This window comes from Pongo abelii, chromosome 2 (assembly GCF_028885655.2).
Source record: "Pongo abelii isolate AG06213 chromosome 2, NHGRI_mPonAbe1-v2.0_pri, whole genome shotgun sequence".
Taxonomy (NCBI): Eukaryota; Metazoa; Chordata; class Mammalia; order Primates; family Hominidae; genus Pongo; species Pongo abelii.
This window is the reverse complement of record NC_085928.1, coordinates 182,338,178-182,363,511: the sequence shown is the minus strand read 5'-3', so window position 1 is coordinate 182,363,511 and position 25,334 is coordinate 182,338,178. Positions and strand designations below refer to the sequence as shown.

The following is a 25,334-nucleotide window of genomic DNA, read 5'->3' as shown; positions in this document are numbered from 1 at the left end:
TCAACCAGCAAGTGAATGTTAAGCCCTAAAGCCTAAACTGGCTTAAAACTCTCTATCAGTTAGGAGCCTGAAAGACGTCTGAATGTCTTGTTTATTCACAGACAGTTTGTTTTGTAGTGAGAGATGGTTAAGAGGATCCATCAGGCTAGACAGTGGTGTGAAAATCCATCCTCAGTTCTGGTTGCAGAGGAGACACCATGGCAATTGCCACTACATAGCGGATTTCTGGCTCTTTCCTCTTCACCTTAAATTCGGGTGTCTTTTATGAGTAATCAAAAGCAGCAAAAGCCAACGCTATCAGGCCCAGTGTTTTAAAACCAGAAAAAGAGATGAAAAAGAGAGGTTTGACCCTACTCAGTTTCAGGACTATATTATTCAAGGCTTAACTGAAACTGGTACTGATTTGGAAGCAGTAGCTAAGTTTCTTGATGCTTTTCTGGAACAAAACTTGATTACCATCGATGTGCAGAAACACTCTTTGACATTCTGGTGGCTGGAATGCTGGCCCCAGGTGGTACACTGGCAGATGACATCATGCGTACAGATGTTTGCGTGTTTGCAGCCCAAGAAGACCTAGACACCACGCAAGCATTTGCTCAGGTTTTTAACAAGTTAATCAGGCACTACAAATACCTGGAGAAAGGTTGTGAAGATGAAGTAAAAAGGCTGCTGCTGTTCTGAAAGGGTTTTTCAGACTCGGAGAGGAACAAACTGGCTAGGTTGACTGGTGTTCTTCTGGCTAATGGCATCTATTCTTAATAGCCTTTATAATAAGAATTTGGTTAAAGAAGGGGTTTCAGCAGCTTTTGCTGTAAAGCTCTTTAAATCATGAATAAATGAAAAAGATATCAATGCAGTAACTGCAAGGAAAGTCAGCATGGATAACAGCCTGATGGAACCTTTTCCTGCCAATAAGCAAAGCGTTAAACACTTCACAAAGTATTTTACTGAGGCAGGCCTGAAAGAGCTTTCAGAATATGTTTGGAATCAGCAAACCATCAGAGCTTGTAAGGAGCTCCAGAAAGAACTTCAAGAACAGATGTCCTGTGGGGATCCATTTAAGGATATAATTTTATATGTCAAGGAGGAGATGAAAAAAAACAACATCCCAGAACCAGTTGTCATCCAAATAGTCTGGTCAAATATAATGAGCGCCGTGGAATGGAACAAAAAAGAGGAGCTTGTAGCAGAGCAAGCCATCAGACACTTGAAGCAATACAGCCCTATACTTGCTGCCTTTACTACTCAAGGTCAGTCTGAGCTGACTGTTACTGAAGATTCAGGAGTATTGCTATGACAACATTCATTTCATGAAAGCCTTCCAGAAAATAGTGGTGCTTTTTTATAAAGCTATAGTCCTGAGCAAAGAGCCCATTTTGAAGTGGTATAAAGGTACACATGTTGCAAAGGGGAAGAGTGTTTCCCTTGAGCAAATGAAAAAGTTTGGAGAGTGGCTCAAAAATGCTGAAGAAGAATCTGAATCTGAAGCTGAAGAAAGTGACTGAATTTTGAAACTACACCCTCAGTAAAGCAAACAGGAGTTGTAGATAAAATGTCCTGTCTCATGTGTCCTGGTTTTACATCTTCCTACCTCCCTGTATCAAGCATGATATAAGGGCTTTCATAGCAAATTTTATTTGAACTGTTTCTATGGTTGCTGGAAATGTTGGGTTTAGTTTCTAAAACCATGTTTTAAGTAGCTACAGGAGCTATAGATTTGAATCTGATGTTGCATTAGTCTTTTCAGTTATCTTCTACCTCCTGTATTTTCTACTGTAATAATACAATTTAAGGCCTTTCACAATGAACAGTTCACTTTATTCCCTGGGTTTTCTATAAACAGTTTTCAAGATATGATTTAGTTAAAAAATAATTTATTATAAAAATTCTGTTTGCAAATTAAACTGTAAAAGTATCCAAAGTCTCAAAGGCAATGATTTGTGTGATATGGCAGGCCCAGAGCCCCACTCATCAGTGAAAAACACATATGTAATAATTGAATTCATTTAACATGAATCTTGAGTATGTGGACCATTGCTTGCCATTAACTTTTGTTTTGTTTTTTTAACTCCAGAAGTCCTAAAGCTCAATTGTTTGCTCTCTGGGTTTTATCCTTAGAGAAGCCATGGAGAATAGACTAGAAAAGTTTAGGAAATCAAAATGTGGCAGAGGTGGCGGGAAGAAGAAAGATGAGTTTTTCCCCTAGAGAAACTTCTGCATTTAGTTTGTATCTTTCCAGGCAAAACAAATGGGTATTTTTTTTATACAACCAACCATTTTCAAATGAACCTTAGACAATTCTTATCATTTAAGGTATTTTATGCACAGAATACACTTAGATTGATAGGAAAAGACTCATAAAGGAGTTTGAGTAAAGAAAATGACTGATGTACTAAACCCAGTAAAAATTGTTGAAAACGTTAAAGGTCAGCATGTTCTAATTGGGAATCTAGATATAGCTTAGATTTCCTATTGGCTTAGAGCATTTTCTATAACAAATGAAGTGCAACGACAATTATATATTCCCACTTGGTCATACTGGACTGGTTTCATTCTCTTAACATATTCAGTAATGACTCAAGCCTCTGGCTATTAACATACCCTAGTTGCCATTTTTAATTGCCATGAGCCAAATATTTCTTGTATACAATTGATCCATTTATTTTAATGGTTGCCTTTTTATTTTCAGCTTTTCTTGCTGTTACCCATCTATGTATGTAGTCATTGGTTGGGGGTGGGGGGAAATGTAGCCACACTTTTTATGGAAAGACTTTGTGTTAAAAGTGAACATTTTAAAGGTTTTTAACTGGTGAAAGAAACTAGCCTGGAATAATGCCACCAGAGACTGAGTGGAAATCGCCCCTTTTGAAGGTGCCGTTCTTATGAGCCAAAAGTTTGTCGTTTAAAAGTTCATTTTGAAGGAATAACATGTCATATAATTTGAAATAAAGGTGTAGTAACCTTAAAAAGAATACTATAACTGAATATTGTGAATGGGGTGAATTTGTTAAAGGAATAACTTTGATAAAGTTTTCATGCACAGGCAAAATGTATTTACTAGATTTCTACATAGTGATCTGCTTTTACTTCATAATTTGTAGTTCTCAGAAGACTTTTTTAAAAAAATAAAGTCCATACTTACACTTAAAAAAAAGAAAGAAAATCCATCCTCCACCTCCTCGTCTCAGTGAGCAATGTCTACCCATTTCCTGAAGCATGAAGTCCAGGTTTATGCTGGGATTCAAAGCTCTGCCCAATCAGATCTGCTCAGACATCTACTGTTATCTCCTTTGCTCCGCTGCAGGCCTTTGAACTCCAGTAATCTGAGCTATTATTTGATCCACGTATAGGCCCTGTATTTTCTTCTTTCCTTTGCTGATTCATTCATTATGTATCTAGATAGTAGTAATGAAGCAGTGAACAAAGCTAAGTTCCTGTTTTCATAGAGTTTACATTCTGGTGAGAGAGACAGGCAATAAATATTACTCAATCATCTTTATTTTTGTGTATGTCTAATAGATCACCTTTGTGAACATTTTGTAACCATCTTTCTAGATACTTCTCTATGTATACATTGCCTCCACACACACGAACATGCAGGCATGCGCACGCACACACACACACACACACACACTTTTATATAAATAGAATAAAATTGTACACTTGCTTGTTTTCAACTCAAGAAATTATTAAAGAAATCTTTCTATGCTACTGAGTATTAATATAGATCAACCTTCTTAATGTCTGCATAGTTTTCTCTTAAATGTATAGGCTATAATTTACTTAACCCTCTCTGATAGGTCTTCATGTTATTTTTTTCCTTCTCTATTTTTCAGCTTGAAATTCCTTTTCATTCATTAACAGATATTCATATAACCTAAATCCTCATTTGCTTCAGCTATTTGCTCAAATATAAGAAAAACCTTTGCTAAAACCGTATGACATTGGTCTAGGCAATGATTTTTTAGATTTGATGCCAAATGCTCAGACAACAACAACAACAAAAGACAAATATGATTACATCAAATGAAAATTCTTCTGCACAGCAAAGAAACAATTATCAGAATGAAAAGACAACTTATGGAATGGTAGAAAATATTTGCAAGCCATATGTATTAGTCCATTCTCACGCTGCTATAAAGAAATACTCAAGACTGGGTAATTTATAAAGGAAAGAGGTTTAATTGACTCACAGGTTTGCAGGGCTGGGGATGCCTCAGGAAACTTACAATCATGACAGAAGGGGAAGAAAACATGTCCTTCACCTTCCTAGTAGCAGGAAGGAGAAGTGCCAAGCAAAGGGGGAAAAGTCCTTTATAAAACTGCCAGATCTCGTGAGAACTCACTATCATGAGAACAGCGTGGGGGTAACTGCCCCTATGATTTAATTAACTCCCATCAAGTCCCTCCCACAACATGTGGGGATTATGGGAACTACAATTAAAGATGAGATTTGGGTGGGGACACAGCCAAACCATATCACCATGTATCTGGCAAAGGGTTAATATCCCAAATATATAAGGAACTCAAATAACCCAATAGCAATAAAACAACCCAACTTAAGAATGGTCAAAAGACCTGAATAGACATTTCTCAAAAGAAGATATACAAGTGGTCAACAGATACATTAAAAATGCTCAACATCCCTAATCATTAAAGAAATGCAAATTAAAACCACAATGAGATATTATCTCATACGTGTCAGAATGGCTATTAACAAAAAGATGAAATTTAACAAGTGTTGGTAAGAATGTGCAGAAAAAGGAACGCTTGCACCCTGTTGGTGGAAATGTGAATTACCACTGCTACTATGGAAAACAGTATGGAGTTTCTCAAAAACTACAAATAGAATTATCATATGATCCAGCAATCCCACTTCTGGGTATATAGCCAAAGGATTTGAAATCAGTATGTTAAAGAAATATCTGCACTCCCATGTTTATTGCAGCATTATTCACAATAGCCCAGTTATGGAATCAAATTAAGTATCCATCAACAGATGAATGGATTAAAAAAATGTGTTATAAACACATGGTGGAATATTACTCAGCCTTGAAAAGGGGAAATTATGTCCTTTGTGACAACATGGATGAACCTGGAGTACATTGTGCTAAATGAAATGAGCCAGGCACAAAAAGGAAATACTGCATGATCTCACTTACATGTGGAAGCTGAAAAATTGAATACATAGAAGTTGAGTACAGAATGCTGCTTACTTGAGTCTGGGGAGTGGGAGGAATGGGATATGTTGGTCAAAAAACACAATGTTCAGTTAGACCTGAGGAGTAAGTGATAAGTATTTGAGGTGATTGATAGATATTTCAATGAGTTTGAGTCAGTAATTCCACATGGTATACATATATCATTTTGTACCCCATAAATACATACAATTATAACTTGTCACTATCCAATTTCAAAAAGAGAGAAGCCTTCCATAAGCAGCCTGTGTAATATAGTGCCTTCCTTGTCCCCTCATCTTGTTTTAGTTTCTTTCAAAGTACAGACCTGAAGGAACTGAGTGTTCAAGCCATATGACTGTCTACTGATGAATGAAAGGGCATTCCAGACTGAAAAATTTTGAAGGAAAATGTGAAAGGCCACTGAGCTGATTGTGGAGGAGCTGAGACTAGACAGCAGAGCTTTTGACTCTTAGTCAAGGTTTTTTTCTGCCTTAAACACATTGTTTTGAAAAGGAAGAAATTTATCTCCTTCAATTAATGCTTTGCTGTCTTCCCCTTAGAATCTAGACAGTACTCAACAATCTTTGATGTGCATATGGGTCACCTGGGGATTTTGTTAAATGCAGAGTCTCATTCGGAGGGTCTGGGGTGGGTGGGAGATGCTGTATTTCTAACAAGATCCCATGTGTTACTCAATGCTGCCAGTGTACGGATCACTTTTGGAATCGCAAGAATCCAGAAGTTCCTACATGGCTAAAATTTTAGGAAGATTCCTCAACTCCAGCTGCTTTGCCTCTCTTGGGCTCTACTTTGTTTCTTCCTTCCCCATTATTCCCTGGATTGCTTCATCTCTTTCATTTCATTTGCTCTTCCTATTTAAATGATTCTCTGGGTTTCTATCTCTGAATCAGGGTTTTGCTCCTATGTGCTCGCCACAAATACAGTCATTTACAATGATATCTTTATCACCCGCCATTGGGTTCACATTAGAATTGCCTGGGGAGATTGTAAAAAAAACACTGATGCTAGGGTCACCAAACCAATTAAAGTTTCTAAAGAGAGTGTCCAGGCATAAATAATTTGAACATTCAGAGTGGTTCCCATATGCAGCCAGGATTAAGAACCTCTAAACTCCAGATAAATTGCAAATATTGTCAGTAACTGAATTCTCTCAACTGAGCTCCCTCCATGAACTTCTTTCAAGTTACATGCCAGTAACACAGTAAGAGTCCTCAATCTTGATTGTGATTCATATTCTGAGAATGTCATTTACTAATTTTTTAGGAAAGAAATAAAATTCAAGAATTGGAAAATCTGGATGCTACATGGTTACAAAAGGCTTACCCCACAACACTGTGAGTGTACTAAATGGCATTGAATTATACACTTTAATTTTGTGTTGTAGGAATTTAACATCAATAAAAAAGGCAAAAGAAAGAAAGAAGGAAGAAAGAAAGGAAGCAAGGAAGGTAGGAAGGAAGGAAGGAGGGAAGAAAGAGGGAAAGAAGGAAGGAAGGAAGGAAGGAAGGAAAGAAGGAAGGAAGGAAGGAAGGAAAGAAGGAAGGAAGGAAGGAAGGAAGGAAGGAGAAAGCAAGCAAGCTGACCAATACTTCATACTTTTCCTGGGAACAATTTCAAAATTCTCAATACACAAAATGATGATTAGAATTAAGTCTGTGTAGATGATGTGTCTTAGGGCATCTGTCTGTGCCATGAGCAGAGGAGGACTGCTCCCACCAAAGGCCATTGTCAAAACAACTGACCCTAGCAGCCATTTTGTACTATGAAAATCTGTTCTTTCTAGCTGCACGTGGTTGAACCAGGGATAGTCATTCACAGGCAAATGACTTGGGCCAATTATCTCTTGATGTTTTGAACTAATATACTCAGAAACCAAGGTGCGCTGGTATTGAGCATTCTACTTTTGAAATCACGTGGAGTCAGGGCTGAAGTTAAAAAAATTTAAGCCATGTACAAGCCAAGTTTTAAAGGACCAGAAGTTATGAACAAGCAAAGAAAACAAGAGAACAAGAGAGAAGTCTACTTAATTAGCACGAAAGTAACTCTGGGAGAAAAGCAGATCGTAACTAGAGGCCCAGTCCTGGGTCCATACAGATAAAAACCAAGATCAAACAAAATCTCCTGTGTTGTGGACTAATCTTGGATTATCATTCCCAGAGAACCATGGAGAGTGGGAGTGAAGCATGGACATCTTAAGATTGTCTGCAGTTATTTCAAAGACTTCAAGGAAAAATGTGTCACTCAGTGTGATCCATCTCAACTAAGGTATGCCCAGGTCAGTTCTTTTCTTCTGACTCCTTCAGGATCATGTCTGAACTCCTCAGTGAAGCACATGTGGCCTCCCATGACCTGAAGTCCCTTGAATCAATTCTTCTACTGCATTTCCTCCTTCTTCAGCCTTCTATTTGTCATCCTCTAAGTTGAATACTGGTAATTCCTCCGTGGAACATCTCCTTCCTTTCTTCATCCCCTCGCTGGGCTCTGCCTTCCATGAACTTTAATCCAAGCAGAATGGGATAAGCAACACTTATTCCATATTTGCTGAGTGTTTACTTATTCTTTAAGACATATCTCAAGAACTGCTTCCTAAAATTCATCAACCAACATCACCTTCCCAACTCTGGTGAGGGACCCTTTCTCTAGGATACAATGATACAAACACCTAGATCATTCCCATTGCATTTATCATGCAGAGGTATTTAACTGATTAGTATGTCTGGCTTCACCACCAGAATGTAAACCCAGTGATCAGGGGTTTTCCTCCCTAATTTTCCTTTGTAGTTAGAACAGTGCTTGCCACAGAGAAGCGCTCCATATATATTTGTGAAATGATTGAGGAAACATAGGCCAATGTAATCAGGATATTTAAATTGTGTAACAATACTAGAAGAATCTCCGTATGGTGCAATCTTACAAAAATACAACTGACTTGTAATGTCTTTTCATGACTAGTATACCCTAAATCTCATAGAGAAAAGAGTCTCTAGTTTCATCTCTTAATTAAAAATTGAGCATTGCTACCGATATCATCCTTTTCACAGCACTTTGACACTTTCTCTCTTAACTATTCTACAATGACCTTGAGAAGTAGAATCCTTCCTTATAATGAAAGTAAAACCCAGCACAGCTCTGTAAGGTGATGTGACTTGCTGACAGTTATACAGGTCAGGATTAGAATCTGAGATTAGAGCTTGGTTGTAACAAAAGATGCTCATAATCTAGGGATCAGTTTTATTGACTTCAAATGCTAAGCTGGATACTCAGGGAGAAAAATGCCTGAGTTCCACCTTACAGGGCAGAATCTGAGGAGAAAAGAGCCAGGGGCAAGTGGAGAGAGCTGATGTAACTCTGCCATGCCATCATTTTCTCTTGATTCTCTCTTACCCCTTTGCTACCCACCAGAATGGAATGAAAAGATGTTTCAATTATGTAATGATGAGTTTCAGTTCAAATGTATTCAAATTCATAAATGTTTATGGATACCTCAATCTAAAACCTTATGTTAAGTGTTGTGGGAAACAAAAAGATGAGTGGGGCATTCTTTGCCATCTAGGGCCTCAATATTTAATGAAGATGGTGGATAATTAGATGCACAAAAGAATATCATATGGCAAGCATTATTCCTATATAAATTTACTTATTCAATAAGTATTTACTGAGAACCCACAATGTTCCAGGAATGTTCTAGGTACTAGGGATATGGTGGTGAAAAGACAAAGTTTGTGTACTTGTGGTTTTCTTTTTATTGAAGAAGACAGATCAGCAATTAAATATATAAAGCAATTTAAGGTGTCTGTACCTGCTGTAAAAACATGATTTCTACATATGTTAAAAAATCACTAAAAATATAATTACCTTAATACATACAGTAAAAGCATTTGACAGAAATTAACATCTATTCATGACAAAAATTCTCTGCACTCTAGGAATAAAAGGGATGTTCCTTAACTCGGTAAAGGACATCTGTGTCATGCTTAATGGTAAACATACAGATAACTTCATACTTAATGGTAAAAGAGTAATACTTTCCCCTCTAAGATTGGGAATGAGGTGAGGATGTCTTATCTCACCACTTTTAGTCAGTATTATATTGGGCATTTTAGCCTGTGCACCAAGGCAAGAAAAAATATATGCGGCAGGCAGATTGGAAAAAAAGAAGTAAAACTGTTTATTCCCAGATGGCATGATCTTCTATGCAGAAAATCTCAAAGAATTTACCAGAAAAAAGATAAGAAAATTAATAAGTGAGGTTATCAAGGTTGTAGGATACAAGGCCAATATCCAAAAATTAAATGTATTTCTCTATACCGACAATGAACAATTACATAATGGAAGAACACAAGTATAATTTAACATAAAAATACATTAAATACTTAGGGAAAAATTTAACAAAATGTGTGAAGGATTTCTATCCAGAAAACTATAAAACAATAATGGGAAAAATTAAAGCAAATTCAGTTAAGTGGAGGGACATACCATGATCATGGGTCAGAAGATTTAATATTGTTAAGATGTAAATTCTCCCTTAAGTGATCTATAGATACAATGCAATCTCAGTCTAAATATCTGCAGTGGTTTTTTTTTGTAGAAATTAACAAGCAGGTTGTACAATTTATATAGAGATGTAAATTTTTTAGAATATCCAAAAAAAATTGAAAAAAATAGAATTTTAAAAATCACATTATCTGATTTTATGACTTACACTAAATTGACATTAATCAAGACAACATCCTGTCGGCATAAAAATGGACATGTAGAACAATGGTACAGAATACGGAATTCAAAAATAGATCCACACATACATGAATGATTTTGAACAAAGATGCCAAGGCAATTTTGACGAATAAAGAATAATCTTTTCGGCCAGGTGCAGTGGCTCACTCCTATAATCCCAGCACTTTGGGAGGCTGAGGCGGGTGGATCACTTGAGGTGAGGAGTCCGAGACCAGCCTGGCCAACATGGAAAAACCCCGTCTCTACTGAAAATACAAACATTAGCTGAGCGTGGTGGCGGTGCCTCTAATCCCAGTTATAGCTATTCGTAGGCTAAGGCAGGGGAATTGCTTGAACTTGGGAGGCAGAGGCTGCAGTGAGCTGGGAGCATGTCACTGCACTTCAGTCTGGGCGACAGAGTGAGACTACATGGTGAAACCCCGTCTCTACTAAAAATACAAAAAATTAGCTGAGCGTCGTGGTGGGCGCCTGTAGTCCCAGCTACTTGGGAGGCTGAGGCAGGAGAATGGCGTTTACGTGGGAGGCGGAGCTTGCAGTGAGCCGAGATTGCGCCACTGTACTCCAGCCTGGGCGACAGAGTGAGACTCCATCTCAAAAAACAAATAAAAATAAAAATAAAAATAAATAATGTTTTCATCAAATGGTGCTGGAATAATTGGACTTCGATATGAAAAACAAAAATCAAACAAAAAACCTTGACACTTGTCTCACAACACATAGAAAAATAAAGTGATTGAATTATTTAAATACTATAGACAAAATATAGATATTTATAAATAAAATAATATCTAGAATATGGAAATATTTACAGCTCAGTAATCAGTCAAAAGTTTTCTTCGAATATCCAAAAGATTTCAACAGAGATTTCATGAAGAAAGGATAAGGCTGGATCAAAATAACACAAAGTATATTCTCTGACCATGATGAAATTAATAAGAAATCAGAAATCAATAACATAAGGAAATTTGAGAAGTTCACAAATATGTAGAAATTAAACACATTCTTAAATAAAACAGTGGGTCAAAAAGAAATCACAGGGAAATTTAAAAATACTTTGAAATGAATAAAAATAAAAATTCAACATAGGAAAGAATTGAAGTTATACACAGCAGGTTCTCTAAACACAACAGAGTTGAATAAGAAATCAACAACAGAAAAATCTGTGGAAAATCCCAATATATTTGGAAATTAGATAACATACATCCAAATAACCCATAGATTAAAGAAGAAATTCAAAGAGAAATTACAAAGTATTTTAAAGTAAATAAAAAGGTAAGCACATTTCAAAATTTGTGGGATGCCACTGAAGCAGTATATAGAGGAAGATGTATAGCCTAAAATACCTATACTTGACCAAAGAAAGGTCTAAATTATGATCTCAGCTTCTACCTAGGAAACTAGAGAAAAGGGCAAATTAAACTTAAAGTTAGTGGAATAAATGAAATAGTAAAGATCAAAACAGGAATTAAATAACAATAGAAAAAAAACAGAGAAACTCAGTGAAACTATAATTCCTTGAGGAAATCCAAAAAGTTGAAAAGTTTCTAGTCATACCGATTAGGATAAAAAGAGAGGGCACAAATCCTCAGTAGGATTCCAGGTGCTTGCTCTTAGCCACAATGCCATTCACCTCAAACCTAAAATTTAAGAAATAAAATAGAAAATCTGGTATCCAGGAGCCACGGACACCTTTGGAGAACTGGAAGCAAATAAAGACTAACCTTGTCATAAGCAAAATAGATACATCAGAACTAAACTCCAGAGCTCACATTGTTTGTGATATTCTGTCCTCAAATCTTCAGCTTGTGAAATATAAGGCTTGTAATCATGACTGTTCCCCAAGACCTCTTCTGCTTATGATTATCAAATGATGTATGTTTGCTGTTTCACAATAATATCTCATTACTCTAACAGCCAATTTTTAAATCTACTGTTACCTTGCAGGCACAGAAAAGTAGACAGCAAATTGGAGAAGAAGGGGAAAAAAATAGTAGGATTTGGAAAAGAGATGAGGGGAAGCTGGATGCTGCTGCTAACTGTAAAATCATCACCCTGGTCTCAGGTGACTCACATGGGCTTCTGCTTTTTTTGCAGTAATTAGTGCATGAAAGAAAATGCATCATCATCTTTAGGCATCACCTACCCTTGGATGATCTTGTGGAAGATGATTTTTATAAAAATTGTACTAATCGCTCATGTCAAGATTAGGGGTATAGTTTAGGAATATTAGAAAAGACATCCAGTAATGAAATAGTAATGAGGTGGGTAGAGTGTTTGAGCAGAAAGATACTGCTCTCTTTCAGTACAAAAACAGGCTACCCACTTTGGACACTAGTGACAAGGGAGCAACAGAAGAAACAGAGAAGTTACTGGCCAGATAAGATTGAAAATGACACTGGTGGCTCAAGGATAGCCTTGTTTTTTTAGTTCAATAGTAACAACTCAGCCTTTCATAACTCAGGAGGAAAACAGATCCAAGCACAGGCCCCCTGATCTTGATGTGGCTTACATTTCAATTCAGGCAGAATTTGTAACTTCACTGGGTGGTGTTAATGAAACACAGGGCACATTGACTCATTTCTGCTTGACATTTAGTTTGCTTCATGATACCTAGCATATTCTGCTGTCTGCTGATGCAGGTGTTTTCAAGATGGATAGAACATCCAAAAGGTGTTGTATTGTTAAAAGAGGTGATAATACTGAGAGGAAAGCACTGGGAGGAAAAAGTGTAAGATCTATGTTCTGTGGAAAGCAATTTGTGCCTTTTCAAAGAACTTAGAACTACCATTCAACCAAGCAATCCCTTTACTGGGTATATTCCCAAAGGAATATAATTTATTCTACCAAAAAGTCACATGTATGCATGGGTTCCTCACAGCACTATTCACAATATCAAACACATCAAATCAACCTAGATAGCCATCAGTGGTGGACTGGACAAAGCAAATTTGGTACATATATACCCTGGAATTCTATGCTGCCATAAAAAGGAATGAAATTCTGGCCTTTGCAGCAACATGGATATAGGTGGAGGCCATTATCCTAAGTGAATTAGTGCAGGAACAGAAAACCAAGTGCTGCATGTTCTCACTCATAAGTGGGAGCTAAACTCCTTAAGTACACATGGACACAAAGATGAGAAAACAGATACTAAGGATTACTAGAGTGGGGAGCGAGAGAGAGAGGGATAAAGTGTTGAAAAACTACCTGTTGGCATTCTATGAGGCCAGTAATACCCTGATATCAAAACCACCCAAATACACATCATAAAAATAAAACTACAGGCCAATATCCCTGATAATCATTGATGCAAAAACCCTCAACAAAATACTAGCAAACTTAATTCAACAACACATTAAAAAGTTCATTCATCATGAACTTATTTATTCCAGGGATGCATTCCAGGGACTTATTCCAGAGATGCAAGGATGGTTCAACATATGCAAATCAATAAATGTAGTAAATCATATAAAAGAATGAAGGACAAAAATCATATGATTATTTCAGCTGATGCTGAAAAAGCATTTGATAAAATTTGACATCCCTTCATGGTAAAAACCCTCAAAAAAACTGGGTATAGAAGGAATATACCTTAACATAATAAAAGCCATATATGATAGATCTACAGCTAGTATCATACTGAATGGGGAAGAACTGAAAGCCTTTCCTCTTATATCTGGAACACAACAAGGATGCCCACTTTTGCCACTGTTATTCAACATAGTAGTGGAAGTCCTCACCACAGCAACCAGACAAGAAAAAGATATAAAGTGTTTCGAAATTGGAAAGGAAAATGTCAAATTATCCTTGCTTGCAGATGAAATGATCTTATATTTGGAAAAACCTAAAGACTTCACCAAAAAATTATTAGATCTGATTAAACAAATTCAGCGAAGTTGCAGGATACAAGATCAACTTACAAAAATCAGTAGCATTTATATAAACCAACAGCAAAAAATCTGAAAAACAAATCAATAAAGTAATCTCATTTACAATAGTTACAAAATAAAATAAAATACCTAGGAATTAACTGAAGCAAAGAAGTAAAAGTTCTCTACAATGAAAACTATAAAACACTGATGAAAGAAACTGAAGGGACACCAAGAAATGGAAAGATAGTCCATGTTCATGGATTGGAAGAATCAATATTATTAAAATGTTCATACTACCCAAAGCACTGTACAGATTCAGTGCAATCCCTATCAAAATACCAATTACATTCAACACAGACATAAATAAAACAATTCTAAAATTTATATAGAATCACAAAAGACCCAGAATAGTCAAACTATCCTGAGCAAAAGAACAAGCTGGAGAAGTCATATTACCTGACTTTATACTACAGATAGAGCTATAGTAACCGAAACAGCATGGTACTGGCACAAAAACAGACACATAGACCAATGGAACAGAATAGAGAACCCAGAAACAAATCCACACACCTAGAGTGAACTCATTTTTTTTTTTTTTTTTTGAGACAGAGTCTCACTCTGTCGCCCAGGCTGGAGTGCAGTGGCGTGATCTCGGCTCACTGCAAGCTCTGCCTCCCGGGAGTGAACTCATTTTTAATAAAGCTGTCAAGAACATACACTGGGGAAAAGACAGTCTCTTCAATATATGATGCTGGAAAAACTGGATATCCATATACAGAAGAATGAAACTAGACCTCATCTCTCACCATATAAAAACATCAAATCAAAGAGGATTAAGAACTTGAATGTAGACCTCAAACTATGAAACTATTAAAAGAAAACATTGGGGAAACTTGCCAGGACTTTAGAGTAGGTAAGGATTTCTTGAGTAAGTCCCCCCAAGCACAGGCAACATAGACAATGTCAAAAATGAACAAATGGGATCATATCAAGTTAAAAAGCTTCTGCGCACCAATGGAAACAATCAACGAAGTGAAGAGACAACCCATAGAATGGGAGGAAGTGTTTTCAAGCTACTAATCTGACAAAGTATTAATAACCAGAATATATAAGGAGTTCAAACAACTCTCAGAAAAAAAATCTAATGGCCAAAAAAATCTAATGGCCAGGCGCGGTGGCTCATGCCTGTAATCCCAGCACTTTGGGAGGCCGAGGTGCGCAGATCACGAGGTCAGGAGATCAAGACCATCCTGGCTAACACGGTGAAACCCTGTCTCTACTAAAAATACAAAAAATTAGCCAAGCATGGTGGCGGGTGCCTGAAGTCCCAGCTACTCAGGAGGCTGAGGCAAGAGAATGGCTTGAACCCGGGAGGCGGAGCTTGCAGTGAGCTGAGATCGCACCACTGCACTTCAGCCTGGGCGACAGAGTGAGACTCCGTCTAAAAAAAAAAAAAAAAAAATTCTAATAATCTGATTAAAAACGGGTGAAAGATTTGAATAGACATTTCTCAAAAGAAGACGTACAAATGGCAAACAGGTATACGAAAAGGTGTTCAACATTATTGATCATCAGAGAAATCCAAATCAGAACTACAATGAGATATTATCTCACTGCAATTAAAAGGGCTTTTATCCAAAAAACAAGCAATAACAAATGCTGGCAAGGATCTGGAGAAAAGGGAACCCTCATACACTGTTAGTGGGAATGTAAATTAGTACAACCAACAGGAAAAACACTTTGGAGGCTCCTCAAAAAACTAAAAGTAGAGCTACCATATGATTTAGAAATCCCACTGCTAGGTGTATACTCACAAGAAAGGAAATCAGTATATCAGAGATCTCTGCACTCCCTTGTTTATTGCAGCACTACTCATAATAGCCAAAATTTGGAAGCAACCTAAGTGTCCATCAACAGATGAATGGAAAATAAAATGTAGTAAATATAAACAGTATTATTCAGCCATAAAAAAAGAAAGAGATCTTGTCATTTTCCACAACATGATTGGAACTGGAGATCATTGTGTTACGTGAAATAAGCCAGGAACAGAAATATAAACTTCATATGTTCTCACCTATTTGTGGGAGCTAAACATTAAAACAATGAACTCATGGAGATAGTACAAGAATTGATACTGGAGGCTGGGAAGGACTGTGGGGTGGGGGGAGGAAATGGGGATGCCTAATGGGTACAAAAACGTAGAGAGAGTAAGAACTAGTATTTCATAGCACAAAAGGGTGACTATAGTCAATAATTTAATTGTACAGTTTAAAGTAACTAAAAGAGTATAATTGGATTGTTTGTAACACAAAGGATAAATGCTTAAGGTGATGGATACTCCATTTACTCTGATGTGATTATTATGCATTGCATGCTTGTCTCAAAATACCTCATGTACTACATAAACATATACACCTATTATGTACCCACAAAAAGGAAAGAGAAAAAGAAATATTACCTGTTGGGTACTATGCTCACTACCTGAGTGGCAGGATTATTTATACCCCAAACCTCAGCATCACACAATATTAACAAGCCTGCACATGTACTCATAAAATAATTTTTGAAAAGTCTAGGTTCTGTGCAAATTCAACCTTTCAACACTAGTTATGATTCTTCTAATCATAAGAGGTCATGCTTTCAGTGTCTATTGTGATTTTGGCCTCCTTAAATTTAATATGCCTAGCAAAAAATCCAAGAAAGAAATATGAAGACTCAAGTAATTTCTGGTTAACATCTATATAATGAAGACACAGTATTTTCTTCAAAGTCTCAGGAATTTAAGGTTTTTTGAGTTGCCAACACATAAAAGAATAGGATGTGAGTGAGTGATTGCATGAAGATTTATTTGGCAATGACATGATAACAGTTTTAATAACCAATGCTATGTTTTCCCAATTTTGGACAATGATCCATTATGCCATGTAAATTTTCTAGGGAACAGAATAATGAGAGGTGAGAAGAAGACATCTACATAAGAAGTAACATGTTTGTTCAGCATATGCTCCGAGGTAAAAACTGGGCTAGACGCAGGAGATTTACGAAGAGAAATGTGAACAATAATCTACAAAGAGAAATATGGGCTCCAGAGTCAGGCAAGCTTGCATTTGAATCCTTGCTCTGTTGTTCTGTGATGTTGTGAGGCTATTTTGATTACAATTGCTGCATAACACATTACCCCAAAACTTGTTGTAAAGCAACAATCATTTCATTCTGCTCACGATTTTGTGGGTCAGAATTTCAGGAAGGGCTGAGCTGGGCAGTGTCTCATGTGGTTACAGCCAGATGTCGGGTTGGGCTTCAGTCATCTGAAATCTTGACTAGATTGAGCCAGATGTGAGACCAAGCTGGCTTACTTACGTGGATGGCAGTTGATGCTGGCTGTTGGCTGGGAGCTCAGCCATGTTCAGGTGATGTTCCGGCATTGTAGCCTTTGGACTGTCAAAATTTTTACATGGTGGTCTTCTGCCAGAGGTAGAGTTCCAACAGAACCAGGTAGATGCGCAGAACTCTATGACAAAGCCTTGGCAGCCACATAGAGATATTTTTGGTCACATTCTCTTGGTCAACGCATTGACAACCCCATCCAGATTCAAGGATAGGGAATTAAACTGTACTCTTTGAGACGGACTTGTAGGGCCACATAGTAGAAGATGAGAGAAATGATTGCAGTCATCTTCAGAAAATATCTGCCACAGTGACCTTGAGAAAATAGTCTCTTTAAAGCTCAGTTTCCCTATTGGTAAAATGAGAATAACAATTTTTTTTGTTGTTGAGATGGAGTCTTGCTCTGCTGCCCAGGCTGGAGTGCAGTGGTGCAATCTTGGCTCACTGCAAGCTCTGCCTCCTGGGTTCACGCCATTCTCCTGCCTCAGCCTCCCGAGTAGCTCAGACTACAGGCGCCTGCTACCACGCCCAGCTAATTTTTGTATTTTTAGTAGAGACGGGGTTTCACCTTGTTAGCCAGGATGGTCTCGATCTCCTGACCTCATGATCCGCCCCCCTCGGCCTCCCAAAGTGCTGGGATTACAGGCGTGAGCCACCGCACCTGGCCAAGAATAACAATATCTTATAAAGTATTACTATGATAACAAAATGAAATAATGCTTATCAGAGGCTTAGCTTCATGCGGGGGAATCCAGCAAGTGCTTAATAAATGTTTGTTATCAACACAGAGTCCCAGGCCTTGTGCTGCTTATTCTAGCTCCCATTTTATAGGCCTAGGATACAAAGCCATGCCACATTTCTTCGTAATTCTCAAGTTATAAGTGCCTCTAACTCCCCTGTTGCATATCTTTTAGAAGATTCTTCTCTCCTCCTTGGGGTCTGACCTACTGTGATGATATTGAAATCCTGATTAAGTCCTTGTCATTCATTTTCTTGACACTGCTCCTTGTGTCCCATCTTTGCTAATGGAAACTGCTTACTGTTGATGGGCATCTCCACGAAGGCTTCTTAAGGCATCTTTCCTGTTCTAAACCCTGTCCTCCTCTCCTCCAGTTCCAAACCATCCTGCCTCCTTCTGGCCTTTCACTCTCTGAAGACTATTCATTCCTTCTCTTTCTGAAAGAACAGAGGCCCTTCCAAACATGAGTTTTCTCGTGACCCTCTTCTCCATTCCTACACTTAGCCTTACATGCATTCATTGTATTTTTCTCACCTTTTATCTCAACTGAAGACATATTTCTACTAGTTTCTAAGGTTAAATCCTTTAGTTGTGCTTTCAGTTCTCATTTATGTCATCTTCTACACAACAGTGTTACACTGATTATACCTTCTCCTGTACCTTCAATTGCTACTTCTAGATTAGAACTGTCTCTTGGATCTACCAAATACCTAAGTCTCTCCTCATTTACAAGTAAAAGCTAACCAACCACGTGCATCCTTCCTTTAACTTTGTTTCTCTGACCAGCTACTGTTCTCTTCTTTCCTTCACCCCAGACCCCACTGACTACAAGTCCTCATCACTATTCATTTTTCACTCTGTAATCTGTCTCCTACCTTGTCTTTCTGGAAACTATTCTTACAAAGGACTCCTGGGGCCCTCAGATTGTCTTAAGCAACGAGTTTTGAGGTGGCTTGTTATACAGTAATAGCTGAATAACACAGTGGTCAAACCAGGATCTTGATGCTTGTGATGATTGCAAAGCCTACTGTCTTTCTGCTTCATCAGATATTAGAAAATAAGGCTAATGCATTATTATAGGACCTTTGACTTTCAAGTGAAGTCATAGAGAATATTTAGAAGAGTTTTTTTTAAAACCATAAGGGTTCGTATCAGGGATTATTATAGGCAGAGGGGATGGGGGGGCAGGATATTAAAAGAGAATCAATCCTGTGGAGAGTTTTTCAAAACATACACTCCTAGCTTCTCCTTTCTCCCAGCTGTTTTTTATTCGCTCCCTGGTAGTTGGGGTTGTTTGAAGTCTCTCTCAGCATCCTTGTTGCCATCCAGTCCAACCAATCATTTTTTTGCAGAAGAAAACTGAAGCCTGGAGTAGCCAAGTGATTTGCTTAATGTTTCAAACTTGCTAAATGCCACGATTTTATACTCACTTTTTAATAGTGTGTGTGTGTGTGCTTTTACTTGTTCTTGTAAACCATTAAATGCCTGTTCATAGCAAGTTGAGCAATATTGAAGTCTATAAGAAAACTTTTTTTTCTTTTTTTGAGACAGGGTCTCACTCTGCCACCCAGGCTGGAGTGCAGTGGTGCAATCATGTCTCACTGTAGCCTTGACCTCCAGGGCTCAGGCAATCTTTGCTCTTGAGCCTCCTAAGTAGCTATGACCACAGGTGCATGCCACCATGCTAATTTTTAAAATTTTTTTGTAGAGATGCGTTTTCCCATTGTATTAGTCCATTTTCACATTACTATAAAGAACTTCCTGAGACTGGGTAATTTATAAAGGGAAGAGGTTTAATTGACTCACAGTTCCACACAGCTGGGGAAGCCTCAGGAAACTTACAGTCATGGCAGAAGGGGAAGCAGACATGTCTTACATGGTGGCAGGTGAGAGAGAGAGGATGTGTCAGCGCAGGAAAAACTACCATTTATAAAACCATCAGATCTCGTGAGAATTCACTTGCTAACACAAGAACAACATGGGGGAAACCATCCCAATAATTCAACCACTTCCCATCAGGTATCTCCCTAAACACCTGGGGATCACAATTCAAGATGAGATTTGAGTGGGAACACAAAGCCTAACCTTATGAGCCATGTTGCCCTGGTTGGTCTCAAACTCCTGGGCTCAAGCAATCCTCTCACCTCAGTCTTCCAAACTGTTGGCATTACACACTTGAGCTACCATGCCCAGTAAGAAAACATTATTTCTTACTTTCCTTTTGTACTTGATTTTACTGAGGTAATCAATATTAACGGCTTGGTAATCCTTCCATACTTTTCTGTGCTGGTATTTCTTTCATCTTACAGTAAGTCAGGGATATATTTCCAGGTCAGTAAAGATGGTTTAATTCATTTTCCCATTTTTATTGAGATATAATTGACATAACATGAAATTTATTTACTCTTTTAAAGTTTATAACTCAGCAGTTTTTAGTATATTCATGAGGTGTGCAACCATCTACTTTATCTAATTCCAGAACATGTTTATCATCCCAAATAGAAACCCTGTGTCTATTACCAGTCACTCTCAAATTGTCTTTCCCCCAGTTACTGGCAACTACTAACTTTTTTGTCTGTATAGATTATCTCATTCTAGGCATTTCATATAAATGGAATTATAAAATATATGGGCTTTTGTGTCTGAATTTTTACTTAGCATGTTTTCAAGGTTCATCCATGTTATTGCATGTATCAGTACTTTGTTCCTTCTTATGGTCAAATAATATTTCATTGTATGGATCTATTACATTTTGGTTATTCATTCATCACATGATAAACATTTGGCCATTGTGAATAACGCTGCTATGAACATTTGATGGCAGTGGTGGGCCATCTGGTGTGGCCAAGGGGAGGTGGCAGACAGCCTGCCCCCGCCTCCCGCAGCCCACCACCCTAGGGGCCACCACAATGGGGCCAGGTCGTGGGCTGGGTGAAGGGGAGCTCCAGGCCACCCTTGAGCACTGGAGCCACAGGGGGAGCTCCTGGCCTCATCACCTGTGCCCCAGATGCCCACCCAGGCCCAGTGAGGACCCAGAGCAACCCCCAACCCCCAGGCTGCAAGGAGGCACAGCCGTGTGCCATGCTCCATGGAGCTGGTGGGAGCCAGGTACAAGCAGGAGCCCTGCCCCTTCCCAGTTGGTGGGGCGGGACCTCCCCAGGTGCAACTGCAGCCACCTAAGTGGCATTTGCAATCTGGGCACCCCATGCTTTTGGGACTTGGGCATGCACAGGAGCCCTGCCCTCCTGGGCAGGGCTTCAGCCACCCAAGTTGTGGCTGTGGATCCAGGCCTCCTGCTTTAGAGAGCTGGCAGGAGTCCTGCTCCCCAGGCGAGGCGCAGTTGTAGCCAACCAAACTGTGGCTACAGATGCAGGCATCCCTGCAGCTTGGGGGGCCTGGGAAGGCCCCCCTGCCCTTGCAGGCTCGGAGTTGCCTGCTCCTGCTGCCTCATGTCTTCCTGCTCCCGTACCTGTTACAATCTTGGAGCAGGGTTAGGGCCAAGCCTGGGGGCTGTCACAGCCTGACCAGGTGGGCGCATGCTTGGGGCAGTGGTGACTTGCCAGCTCCTTGCTGGCTCAGCCCTCTCTGGGGGATAAGATGAGGGCAGCTGAGTGCTGGCTTGCAGGTGTCCTTTGGTGCCAGCAGCCTGGGTGCCATGGATGGCTGAGGGAGGCAGACAGGCTCCTGGGCAGAAGCAGGCAGATCCCCAGTAAGGCCTTACCTTCAGGCCAGGGAGGACTTGAAGACTAGGGGCCAGGCTGCCAGTCCTGAGACCTGAGTGAGGATTTGTGACGCCTCTTCCAGGCCCACTCATGGCTGCCCATGGACCAATGAGCATGCACTTCCTTCCTTCTGAGGTCCATAAAAGCCCCAGGCTCAGCCAAAGGAGGGCAGAGAACACGAGAAGGGAGAGACTATGGTCTGGAAGACCAGCTGCAGAGAGGAGCTACCCTCTCTGCTGAGAGCTTCAGAGACCTGCAAAGACGTTGGGACTATCAGCTGCAGAGAGGAGTAACCTTCTCCAGGACCTCCTCTCTGCTGAGAGCCGAACACTTGAGGGTGACCTGCCTATAGAGAGGAGCTACCCACTGCAGGACTCCTTTGAGCTGTTCTAACATTTAAAGCTCATCTGTTCACCCTTCACTTGTCTGCGTACCTCATTCTTCTTGGCCAAGAACTTGGGCAAAGGCGCTGTTGGTCACATAGGTTTCCAGCCAGAAAATCAACATCCCAAAGATCCTTTATGAACAAGTTTTCTTGTGGAGCAGGGCTCCTGACTGCTCTCTAAAGCATGAGGATCCTTTTACTTAATTTTATTTCCAAGTTACTCTAGCTGCAACTTTCAGAACAATATTGAATAGAAGTAGCAAGAGTAAGCCTCCCTGACTTGTTCCTGATCTTAGCAGGAAAGTGTTCAGTCTTTCGCTGTTTAGTATGTTTGTTGCAGGTTTTCATAGATGCTGTTTATCAAGTTGAGGAAGGTCCTGTCTATTCCTAGTTTGGTGTATGTGTGTGTATATATATATATATAATCATGAAAGACCGTTAGATTTTGTCAAATGCTTTTTATATGTCTGTTGAGATGATTATATTGTTTTTGTCCTTTATTTTATAAATATGGAGAATTACATTAGTTAGTTATATGTTGAACCAATCTTCCATTCCTGAGGTAAATTTGTCATGGTTTTTAATCCTTTTTATATGTTGCTGGATTCTATTTGCCAGTATTTTGTTGAAGATTTTTGCATCTGTATTTATTTTGGTTTTAATTTAAAAATTAAAGCTTTCCTAGATTCAGATCTGTTGTTTTCTTGTGATGTGAATTCATTTTTAATAGATCTAAAATAGTTAATAATTTGAATGCATTGCTCTATCAATAAATATTTAAATTGTTTTTCTTTAATAAGCAGTGCTGAAATAAATACCCTTGCATGTACACCCTTACATACAAATTCATTTTTTCTTTAGACTTTTAAGATTGCTTGATTAAAGTATATGTTCCATTTTAAAATGCAGTATTTCCAGATTACCTTCAAAAATGCTATAGTAACTGACATCTTCCTAGAGAGATAGATAGGTGATTTCCCCATACTTTTTCCAATGTTATATTGATTATTTATTTATTTATTTATTTATTTAAGATGGAGTTTTGCTCTTGTTGCCCAGGCTGGAGTGCAGTGGTGTGATCTCAGCTCACTGCAACCTCCGCCTCCCCAGTTCAAGTGATTCTCCTGCCTCAGCCTCCAGAGTAGATGGGATTACAGGCGCTCACCACCACACCTGGCTAATTTTTGTATTTTTAATAGAGACAGGGTTTCAGCATGTCTGTCAGGCTGGTCTCAAACTCCTGACCTCAGGTGATCCGCCTGCCTGGCCTTCTAAGTGCTGGGATTACAGGCGTGAGCCACCACACTTGGCCAGGATATTGATCTTTTTTTTTTTTTTGCTTGAGGGCTAAATATCTCCCATTAGTTGAATTTTAATTTTCCTAACATGTACCAAGGTTGAACATTGTTCTCTATGATTTTTGTAATTTATATTTCTTTTATAAACTGCTTTGGTATTTAAAAATCTGTATTCATATTCCATTGCTGCTGTAACAAATTATCAAATATTTCTTCTATTTACTTGCTTTGCTTTTTTTTGTTTGTTTGTTTTTGAGACAGGATCTCACTCTGTCACCCAGGCTGGAGTGCAGTGGAGCGATCATGGCTCATTGTAGCCTTGACATCCCAGGCTCAATTTATCCTCCCACTTCAGCATCCTGAGTAGCTGGGACTACAGGCATGAGCCACCACACCCAGCTATTTTTTTCTTTTTTTTTTTTTTTTGGTAGAGACTGGGTCTCACAATGTTGCCCAAGCTGGTCTCAAACTCCTGGGCTCATGTGATCCTCCTGCCTCAGCCTCCCAAAGTGCTGAGATTACAGGTGTGAGCCACCATGCCTGGCTACTTTGCCTATTTTTTAGAAAGAAAAAAAAAGTTTGTTTCTGTTCTTATTAATATATAGGAGCTTTTGCATATGAGGAATATTAACCCTCTGCCAATGTTGTTTCACAAATATTTTCTCTATTTTTAATAAGTTAAATGTGTCACTCTTCTCCTTTTAGGCTTTTAGATTTCTATTTAACACCTCACCTATCCTACATAATGTCACACAAATATTCTGTATTTTAAAAATCTGTATTCATTTTTTACTGCTGCTGTAAGAAATTACTACAAATCCCTTCCCAATGAGCAAGCTGAATAAAGCAATCCAGAAATATACTTACAAGCACTTGTGAGAAATTTGCTTAGATGACAGAGGGAAAGAAAATCTCAGGGCTTGGCTCTGAAGGGCTGGATACTGTTGCAAGGTGGAGGGCCTCAGCAAGGGTGGGCACATGGGCAAACAGGTCTATTTCCTGGAGATCAGGGCTCTCCTGGGGAAACCAAGAGTTCAGCAAACTCCTTTGGCCTTTCAACATTCATGTCTTCAGAACCCACTCCTGCACTTCCTTTCTTTTTATCTACTTGGTATCATATGTTTACTCTTTTCTGTAGCATTTTTTATTTCCTAGCCCCTTTGTGGTAGCACTGAAATCAGCTGTGTAGAAGTGTGGTGTGTTCCCTGAGCAGAGGTACCAGAGTTGACTGGACAACTCTCCTGAATGGCAGTTTTGCAATACAGATTTCAATGTTTACAGCACGTGGTGCTAATTTTTTCAACCAAAGAATTGTGGAGGCTGCACGTACGTGGAGGATCTTGCAGGCTGTCCTCTGATTATTTCTATCAAGGAACTATAGTTTGGACTGAAGCCCACCTACCTTAGAGTCTAGTCTTCATAGAATCATAAAGACGTTAGACGGTGTCGTTCAATTTGCCTTCACTGGAGGAACCCAAGGCTCAGAACTGAGACTTATCACTCCTTGTCTTCTGCGAAACTCAGTCCATTTTCTATAGAGATGATAGTCCCTTCCTCAAACATCTGACTTTCAGATGAGTACACTTGTGCCTTTTCTTTAATCAGAAAGAGTGAGAATGGCAGTGAAAGGATAAACTCAAGCCTGAAGGTCCAGACTATAGCTGCTGGTCCTTTAATATGTGCTTAAACCTTATTTTAACTTTTACTTTAGCTACAACTTTCAGTACAATATTGAATAGAAGACTATGGGTTGAAGCAGCAAAAGTCTATGGGTCACATCACTGTTGTCAAATTTTAGTTACCAAATTAATTGAGTTCAATTCAACAAACCTTTGATTAATTTACAAACGTGTTATGTTGCATACCCATTTGTATTTTAGGATGCTTATTTTAACATCACAATACTTAGGAGATAAAATCCAATGCTGATACCATTGTTGTTCACATCAGTTAAAATACAATAACAGAATAAATTCTGAAGGGCTTTTTGACAGGT

The 25,334-nt window shown here is 38.8% G+C and overlaps 1 pseudogene; it reads left to right on the top strand.

Annotated features, from left to right (window-relative positions):
• The first annotated feature begins 225 nt into the window (after positions 1-225).
• LOC100440796 (eIF5-mimic protein 2-like) lies at positions 226-1,823 on the top strand (annotated as a pseudogene).
• The last annotated feature ends 23,511 nt before the right edge of the window (positions 1,824-25,334 follow it).